This window comes from Ictalurus furcatus, chromosome 21 (genome assembly GCF_023375685.1).
Source record: "Ictalurus furcatus strain D&B chromosome 21, Billie_1.0, whole genome shotgun sequence".
Lineage (NCBI taxonomy): Eukaryota > Metazoa > Chordata > Actinopteri > Siluriformes > Ictaluridae > Ictalurus > Ictalurus furcatus.
The window spans coordinates 15,464,368-15,474,871 of NC_071275.1; the positions used below are offsets into that span (position 1 = coordinate 15,464,368).

Sequence of the window (10,504 nt, forward strand, 5' to 3'; positions counted from 1 at the left end):
GAACAATTTTACCAACCAAAGAAAACTGTCCTGCTTTCTTGGTTCTACTGGACTCTCAAGACCAAGACTTGTGAATTCACAGGTCTCAGTTCACCTACATAAGAAGTCAGCGCGACACGAAAGTAAACGCTACCAAAAGCATATCATGTGTCTATCGTGTCCTGCGTCCTTTCCCCTTCAGTGGATTAGGAGTTCTGCTGAGTGAATTGGATTTGTGTTTGGTCTAGCTGAAAACGCTAAGCAGTGTTCAGACATCTAAAAATAATAATAATAAATAAACGCTAGTTAAAAAAATGGTCCAGCTAAACCAGCACCGTTGGCACTTCTGACTATTAATTGCCAAAGGGTGAAAATGTGCAAAACTATTTCAACAACCATAATACAGTTCTTTTGTCTTTAGAAAAGTGTTACTTTTCACAACTCTCAGATATGATAAATTCAAGACTTTTAAGACTTTTAAACCAACTTGCACTTCCAAAAGCTACCTAAAACTCCTACTACTACTTTCCAAACCGGGATTAGAGGAACTGAGGTTTTTACAGAGTGAAATTCAAAGCCTGTCGGAGCACCAGGAAGGGGGTGGGGAAAGCTGGCAGAATGAAAACAAGGTGGCTACTAAGCAGTTCAGAAGTTCACCAAGAGTTGACGCTCTCTCTCTCTCTTTCTTTCCATGCACACTGATTGACAAAGAAAGCATCTGGTAACGTTTAGGCTGCTACTCCAAGCTTTTCTCTCCTTCTATACTAGGAGGCCCGTAACATAACACAAACACACAGCTACCTTTTTACAGCAGTAACAGGAGTGGACCCCTCCTAGGGACTCATTCAGGTAAACTCGGTTTACGAGCATTCTTCAGCAGAGCAAGAGAAAGCAGAAAATGAGCGAGCGAGAGAGAGAGTGAGAGAGAGAAAGCAAGAAAGAATGGGGGATTGTTCACTTCTCACTCCACTTTCCAGAGTTTAACACAACGCGGTTTAGAACATAAACAACAAACTGTTGTGCTTGATATTGACCAAAACATGATATTTATTCTAAGAAAAATGCCCCGATCTTGAGAAACTCGCTGGTTCCATCGCGTTTTTGTGTTTGCGGTTTTTGTCTGCACTAAACAACACGGCACATGAAGAATACATCAGGGCTTAATCTACAACAGCTGAACCTGACAATGATTCTTCAGACACTCAAACAAAATGCAAAATATCTGCACATATAAACGTTTTTTTTGCAACCCTGTTTACACACATGACCAAAATAGTAAAATTCACATTTCTAACCATTTCCGGTTCCATGTGTGTGAGAGCTGCATTAATAATAATGCCAATGAAGGGTCCTCACAAGGATAGCACGACAAACATGTCTGCGCACGTGTGTGTGTGCGTGCGCGTGCATGTGTGTGTGTGTGTGATGCGTCATCAGACCTATCCAGTTCATCATCACAAACCTGATGACCTTGAGTTGTGCGCAGGAGCGTCGCCACGGCAACGGGGCTTTACACAAGCAACCGCAGCTGGACGCAACGTACACATTCCTCTTAAATTTGAGCCTGCGCTGTTGTGCGCTAAGGAGAGCCGTAAACTTTTGCACACACACTCGCAAATACAGATTCCACGCGGCGCCTCCGTGACTCATAAATTTCCAGCCAATTTTAGCCAGTTATATATATTTAATAATGAAGTGTAAACTTTTGCCATGTCAAAAATGCTAGTAGTCATGTCTCATTAGCGTGCTTACTAAAACATCAGTCATTCTTTATGAGGCGCTCTAGAGGCCAGATCACAGAATCGGTTCTAACAAGATTCAATAGTATTTTTTTTCTCTTTCAGTGTAGGCTCAGTGACCCAATGACCCTTTGTACTACCCATAATCCAGTGCAAGAACATTAGTTTTTATCACTTTGAACTGTCCTAGAGGTGATTAGCATAAAGCTAAGCTTTAACCAGTTATGCAATGAAACCGAATAGCTATGCTATTCCTGTAGAACGTGTCCCCGTTCTTTGAGTCAGCTCTCAGCTTAATGTTGATTTATGCATAGTTGATGTTTGGTTTCTTGCACACTAACCACTAATTATCCCATTGACTACCACACTGTTCCTTCTACACCTTCATTTGTGCTGAAGCTAGCAAGCAGAGGGTGGAATTAGGACGCTGCGTTTACTAGTGACTCTTTTTTGTCACGCAACATCTAATGACCTGCTATTTAAGCTTCTCTCAATGATTGGACAAATCCTAACAAGAAGTCTATCCAAGAAGCAACATTTGAGATTCAAATGCAGATTTACTCAAGAACTAAATCATAAAGACACTGACGATCATAGTAAAACAGGACCGTTTGACCACTATCTGGTGTCACTCAGAAGAAGATGGATTCCCTTTCGAGTCTTGTTCCTCTCAAGGTTTCTTCCTCATTTCCTCTCCTTGCAATTTTTTTCCTCTAGGCTTTTCATTAGGGACCTGAATCTACAGTCTGGAATTCTGTAAAGCTGCTTCGGGTCAAATACGATCGCGAAAGGCACTATATAAATAAAACTATACTAAATTCAAATGGAATGAAGTCAAAGAACTGATGCATAACATTAAAACTGTAAATTTATACAAAACTATAAAGGGTGTCCTTCTCTTAAATCCAACACTGAAAATGCCATGTGAATGCCAGCACACATCTTGATCATAAGTAGCAATAATAAAAATGCTAATTAACATAAAAGTGTTATATTATAAAGTATATTATACTTCAGCCATTTTGATCATATATAGATTTTAGGTTTATTGAGTGTAATAAATCAGTTTGGCACGCACCTATCTGCGCACAGATAAGCAACAAATAGGAAGAGAGCCCCTGCATCAGCCAAGCACTACCAAGGAAACCATGGCAACCACCAGACCAATCAAAGCAAAAACGCCTACTATTGACAAACGCATATCATTTTGGGTGACATGAGATGGAGAAATAAAATTGCTGCTAAGTGAATGTGTTTTGGTATGCTTGATGCTTCCTTACCTACAACTAAACCAATTATCTACTGTGATTGAATATTTTTGACATAGTCTTTAAGAATTCATAGAAGTCATGATTACTTTGATAACCAGTATTATAGCTATACAAGCTTTAGTTGTCTTCAATCGTCTCCCCCGGAATCAGGAAGTGCTTCACAAAAAAAAAAAAAAAAAGGAAAACGATTAAAATCCAGAACTTTCCGTACCCTGGTTGATAACCAGTGTTCATTTCCAGTTGCATAACTGTACCTGTGAATGTGGGTGGAGTTTACTGCAGCCTGTTTCTCACGCAACGCTAGTGTTAAGAGTAAACACTGATAATAGCAGCAGCAATAACAGAGGAGCTTTTCACAGTATTTGTTATGTGTAGAGAAATAAAGCAGGCAAGCAAATAGAACTTTGAGGTTTTTTTCCATTGTACTCAATAAGAATGTGATCAAAATCCAACCACTGAAGAGTGTTGTGTCTAACTGTGTGGTAGAAAAGTGATTCTAGCTAGTATCTTTTTAAATTTTCAAGATGTGTCTTTATACCGTATACCTGATTTTTGTCACAATAACCCTGTTGTAGACAAAAGTCACAAATAATGAACATTTCTTGGCTGTGGATTAAAATCAGTGGTCTTAGGTTGATTAATGATGTGTTCACCAGCACTCAATTTACCGTCTTTGTGATCAAAAAGCATGGATGAACATGTGTCTGAAAGAGACCTTGGCGGACCTTGTCCAGATGTGGACCCAGCAAGGTATTTCATCAGATCGAACCAAACACTCCAAAAAAAATTTATTTGAACGAATCAGTGTATGAAACGTTTAGTTTTCACAAGTTTTTGTGCCTTCTGTAGTAGAGCCTCTGCTGCAGCCAATCACATGCATTTAGGTAAAACCTGAATGAATGGATAACATGGCATGCAAAAAAAAAAAAAACACTAAATAAACGTCAATGATGAGAACAGAATGTTAAACAGTTGCGATCGCAGAAATAAACGCAAACTCCGCGATATTCGGAGGAGCTTGCAATTTTACCGCAGATTTGGGCCATTCAGCCGAAGCCCTCTTCGATTCACATGCGTACAGCTAAAAGGTCTCATTTACCAAAGAACATCACTGTGAAAAACTGTGAAAAACAATTTAGTGAAATTGCGATTTCGCCAATTTAAGTGGTTTGCCACAAAAAAAACTCTGCAAGTTATATACACAAGTTATATACGCAAATAAGTTATATACGCAAATTTTTTAAAAAGCCGAGGCAAACTCGAGCGTTTTTGGCTGCAACGAACACACACAAAAAAACAAAACAGTGAAATCCTGTATAGGCTGGTTGAAAGACAATTAGATGGAGACGTATGCATAAATTCTCCACTTTAAAGAATCTGTATCTGTTCAGAGTCTATGGCTCTAGTCAAAAGTCGTAATGTAATATATATAGCTGTGAAGTAAGTACTAACGGTTAAGCATTAAAAGGTAACTTTCACTACCATTCAGTTACATTATTTGTTTATCCAGTCCTTTGTAAAGAAGGAAATTTACATAGCCGGACCTTAACAAAACGAACACCCCTGGTCTAAAATGTCACCATTAGTAGCAATATTGCATTGTGAAAGCATCGTAATGGTACAACCATTACAGCATATAAGTAAGATTTAACTAACATCATCTCGTACAATCCGAAGCTGTTATCCCGCCTTTATCTATTCATTCATTCAGTCATTCATTCATTCATTCATTCAACTGACGATTTCTGTGCAATTGTGTTTGGAAGAAGTCTATACTAACTCAAGCTTCACCCACATGTGATTCCTTATTTGTTGTCCAGGCAGGAAGTGTAACCAAATTCAGAACAGGAACTTGGTTAAAGGAAAAAGGCTGGATTTTTAAACATACCCGGCCGTACGGCACATAACGCTCTAAAAGGAAGTGATTTGATTTCATATTGATGGGTGTTGAGTATATTCAGTGATAAAATTGCATGTGTGATGCGCATCACTGAAGACAACATTCAAATGAGTGCAGAGCAGGAAAATTGTTCCAGTCAAGTTATAAGATTATACACACTGCTTATCAGGTCTGAAGCTGACATGAATATAATAATAATAATAATAACAACAACAACAACAATAACAACAACATTGGGGGAATACTGCGCTAATGCATTAGTGCTGTAGTAAAGTCTCTGAAAGCAATTATGCAATGTAGAAGCGTATGAGAGATTTTTTAATTATTATTTTTATTTTGAAATGCAGTGGAAGCGTGCACTGAATAAGTTTTTTTGAGAAAATGATACTGGATAAATGATAAATGTCTTTAAAAAAGGGGGGGCCTAAGTGGTCGAGATCAAAACACTGGAAGAGTTAGAAGAGCCACAGCGCTCTTCAACACCTTTAACTAGCCTAAGGCAAAAAGCTACCACCAAGGCCAAGGTATCAGATTTCAATTGGGGCAACAATCAAGCTGTTGTTTCAGCACACTGTCATCAGCAGCCCTCCCATAGCCACACTGCACACCCTAATTTTAACACACACACACACACACACACACACACACACACACACACACACCCCTAATATTCCCTCCTCTCTAGAAGCAATTGTCTCACATGCACACTATTTTCTCTCATTCTCTTTCGCTCACTCACACACTCACAAAAACACACACACGAAAACAAGCTCTGACTCCACACAGAAAGAATGCCACCAATTCAAGCTCTCGACCGGCACTGGCGGAAAAAACGCGTACGTCGACAAAAAGACAGCGTGCCAAAGAGAGGTGATGAGACATCCACTTTTCGCACTGCACTCTTGACCACAATCCCGATATCAGCAGGGCTACACACACTCCAGAATATCTCGTCCTGAGAACTCCTAACACACAAAATTAGCTGCAAGTCACCCAACACCACAGGAAAGCACAGAACCTACAGGCTCTCTGTGCTCCGTTTCGAGTGGGCATGTCCCTGCCGTGTTGACGCAACACCGAAAAACTGGTCCGTCTGCTGCAAGCTGAAACTACCACAGAAACCTACGAAGTCCCTGGAGAGAGGCGCAGCGTTAATGAGTGACAGAACGCACGGTAAAGCGCGCAGAGAGTGGAGGAGGCCGCTGCATCCACGAAACGCCCTCGGCCACCGACCCCCAGCTACAGTCAAAGAGTCTGACACAAGATTGATTCATAGTTAATGCAGCCTGACACCCCTGCGAGTGTGAGAGGGACAGAGAGAAAAGAGGAGATAAAGGGGAGAGAAAGAGGGAGGAGGGGACTCTGCTTGCGGTCAGTGCGAGGAAGAGTTCAGAGGGTCTTTTCCCACACACCAAGAGAAGAGCATGGTTCACTGTGTGTACGCGTGTGTATTTGTGCATATGTGGACAGATACTCACAATTCCTTTTCTTCCCATCCTTCAGATTTGATCTCAACAACAATATCAAGAAATAACAAAATTGTGAAAACACATTCGCAGGACTGAACGTAGCACTTATAATAAACTTCTTATATGAGAGGCAAGATGCTAACTATGTAAATGCAGCACACTGGAAAATCAACTCTTCCTATAGGGGCAAGCATGACCTGGTTGGGTTTTTTTTCTCTTCTTTTACCTCCCTATAGGTGACAAATATATCCATATTAGTCAACTATCTATTCGAATACTTACTTTGTAATCCTGAAAACCAAAGTGAATCAGCGATATCTATAAAGGATGGCATGTACAAAAAAACTGCCAGTCCCGTACATCTTCCTGACAGTGCTTATGTCAGGACAGAAGCGAGGCGTCATCTATCTGCACCTCCATGTGTCACTGATAAGACAGGCAATCACATGGAGAGAGAGAGAGACAGAGAGAGAGAGACAGAGAGAAAGACAGACTGGTGTATCAGCACCACACTGTGTGTTACGTTACAGATGTTACCAAGTTCCACCTACATCAGAGAGTCTATTGGTAACTGCCCGTCACTGTTTATTACTAATTACTGAATCTCAATCCCTATTTATAATTGGAATGACTAAATTGAATATAACGAGGATGAGGACGAAGTTGTTGTCAACAGAAACTCATGACACATTCGAAGGATGCTAGCGTGAACAAAGCTCAGTTTCTGGACCAGGTTTTTTTTTTTTTTTTTTTAAAAGATCAAGAGTCTAAATAAATAAGTGTTCTATTTTACATAGTTAGGATTTTAAAGCTACCTACACACACAAACACACTTTTCTTACCCATCTCTCACATGCCTTTATGATCACACAATACAAAAACAAAATATCTAGTGTAGCAATCTAGTAAAGTCTATTGATACATTTGCTTGCATGTGTGTATAGAGATTTACAGCTCGATACAGGAAGTCCTGTTCAATCTACATTTATTTAAACATAATATATTTATACTTAAAGGTTCCTTTCAATGTTCTAATCAAATATTAACCTTAATGAAAGTCTATTTATTTTTATTATTTTTTTAAAGAGAGAGAGAGGAGTCAGGTTTAAAAGCCTGATCACAGCACAATGTGCTGCTCACAACTTTAACTTCATCCTGCTTGTTTGAGTCTCTGTGTGTGTGTGTTTTAAATCGCTTTAAAACAACAACTTCCTGGTTGAGATACAACACATTTCACTATCGATTGAGGAAATCTAAAGCTCTAGTAAAGTCAGAGGGGGAATAAAGAAATAAAAGTAAATACAGTCTCGATGAGCTCAAGGGAACAGAAAGAGCGTGTTAGTGTTTTGGTGAATTTTCAGGAAATTAAAGAAGCTCGTAAATAAACGTGCACCAAAAACATGAGTGAAGTTCGTAAAAGCGTTGTTTTCTAGTGCTTTTTCACTTTTCCTGTAAAAACGGGCAATCTAAAAATGCAGTGATAATACATAATAATACACACACACACACTGGGAAAAGAAGAAGAAACAAGTACATTGTGTTAATCGCATACTAGTGCGATTTTTGCGAGTGAAGAGCTCGCGCGCGGATGGGAAGCGACATTTTTGTTTTTTTTTTTTTTAAATCAACTGCAAGGCGTGAATAAACACATGCACCCGCGAGAGTTTTTCAACAGCTGAAAATCCGAACTGTTCGCAAGCACTTACCGGATTAATATGTGTCCACTTCAAACACGGCAGTTTCCTTTAAGCCACTTCGAAACGCTCCGCCATCTTCCGCGCGAGCTGTGTTTGTTTTAAATGGGAAACACTCCCAGAGCGCAGAGACAAGCCTAGCACGGAGTGTGAGCCGCGAGCTGCATTCTGGGTAATGAGGTTCTCCAGCGCGTGGAGTCTACGCACAGCCTCAGGAGGGTAAACTACAAGTTCACGAGCTGCGCTCATATCATAAACAGCCACTAGGAGATGGGAAGTTGTAGAGATATTAGAAAAAAATTATATAGTACGTTTATTTTTAGCACACACCCCGAGGAGCACGTAGGCCCAGGCTGTCCCTTTAGAGTGTGTGTGTGTGTGTGTGTGTGTTTTGTTGTTGTTGTTGTTGTTGAACTTGTATATGTTGAATTTTAATTAAGCATTTCATTTGCATATTTTTTCTCTTTGTTTTCTCTTCTTTACATGGTCTCTCAGTTTGGAATTGAAATATAGCAAGTGATAAATAACATGCAACTATAAATAACAAGTCCATCAATCATTTTTTTTGTTTTGTTTTAATGCACGTTATGAGTGTTTGTTAAGGCCTCTTTGAATCCAGTATCCAAGCTTATCAAAGAAAAGAAAAAAATCAATCAACCATCAGAAATTATAAGCACATGTTGTGAGAAGTGGTGGAGGGGTGAAATCTGTCTATCCAGGGCCCTACAGATGCTGTAGGTGCCCTCTGAAGACCAGAGACGGAAGATAGCAGTGGCCTCGTCTCCATGGTGACCTCGCAAGGCATACCAGTGTAGGATTTCAACTGTTGGAGAAGGAGACAGTGCTAAAGAGGGAGGAAGGGAGAGAGAGAGAAAGAGAGAGAGTGTGTGTGGATGGAGGACACACACAGAAGGGGGAAGGGAAAGAATGGAGTGAGAGGGAGAAAGAGAAAGGGGTGGGTAGGTGGATGGGTGGGGGGGGGGTTGTAATTAGCTCATTGCTTGCTGTTTCCTGTCATGACTGCAACACCGGCTTCTAATCACATCCCAACGAGGATGTGTGGACATGCAAATGGCACACTGATGTGACCTGAAATTCTGGAAAATGCCATATTCAGGGCTTAATATGTGTTTGATTGACCCTCTAAACCTATGACATGAACCAGTTATGAATACTTTAACCCTTCTGTTCTCTATGAGTCTAAATATATATGTATATATAATATGTGCTTGATGTAGTTGTGCTATGAAATTACAAGAAAATGAGCTGTTTGTGTGTGTGTGTGTGTATATATATATATATATATATATATATATATATATATATATATATATATATATATATATATATATATATAATTGGCATATTTCCTCATTTTGCCTTGAACAATGTAACAAGGTAAATTAAAAGTGAATCGAAGTGAACTGAGTGGTAAATAGAAAAGAAAAAAAAAACTATGGCACCAAGGGCGATCCCCAAACATGTGATGATTGTTCATATCAATACTGTTTATATAATGGTGATGAGATTAAAAAAAAAAAAAAAGAATAATAAAATTTCAACCATTTATACATTTAGACTGCTGTCAAATCAGAATAGGTGACATGAGACAGTTTGATGTTCTAGGTCAAACCTAGAACCCTAGAATTGTGTTGTAGTTGTAGGAGTCTATAACAATGTTTCCTTATCAGAAAGGATTCCAAAGTAGAACCCTTTTAAGAAGCTGAGAACCCTTAAATATACCAAGGAATCTTGAAGAACACTTTTTCTAAGAGGATAGGGAATGTGTGATGCAGAATAATAGGTAGCCTCACATACTCATACTTTTGAAACATACAAAATATGAGTGAGTGTGCCTGTGTGTGTGTGTGTGTGTATGTGTGTGTGTGTGTGTGTGTGAGAGAGAGAGAGAGAGAGAGAGAGAGAGAGAGAAACACATCAATAACATTCCTCAGACACCCAGCAGAGGCCCATAGACCTGTTTGTACCCTTCCCCCATGTTCCAGCAAAAAAAGACCCTTAGCAAACCCCCCTTGTGAGTGAGAGATGCGTTCCATGTAGACCCCCCCCCCCACACACACATTTCTTTCTGCAGCCTTTGAAAAGGACAACAGAATGGGGTTTGAAAGGACAGGAGATAGCCCCTAATCGTGTGTGTGTCTATAGATCGTCTACCTGCAAGCATCCAATCACCCATCTTCTTCATCTCAACACCCCCCCCCCCCCCAGACTCCGGCTGAAGGTTTGAGAGTTTCACATCTAACCCTGATAGATACGTAGAATAGATTTGTGCATCCAGTGGGTAGTAGAGGATTATTGTAGGAAATAAAAGTTCACTGCCTGTGTGTATGTGTGTGTGTGTGTGTGTGTGTGTGTGTGTGTGTGTGTGTGTACATGGAATTTTGTAACCATCATCCTCTGTATAATTTTATGAGAGCCATGCCAAAACATT

General features: G+C 39.8%; 1 protein-coding gene across 1 annotated transcript in view; it reads right to left on the reverse strand.

Annotated features, from left to right (window-relative positions):
• Positions 1-8,180, reverse strand: part of ncoa3 (nuclear receptor coactivator 3) — a 44,955-nt gene extending 36,775 nt beyond the window's left edge. The window contains exon 1 of the mRNA XM_053652614.1: positions 8,065-8,180. The gene's annotated coding sequence lies outside the window, so the exon portion shown is untranslated. The remainder of the gene's footprint in view (positions 1-8,064) is intronic.
• Between the last annotated feature and the right edge of the window lie 2,324 nt (positions 8,181-10,504).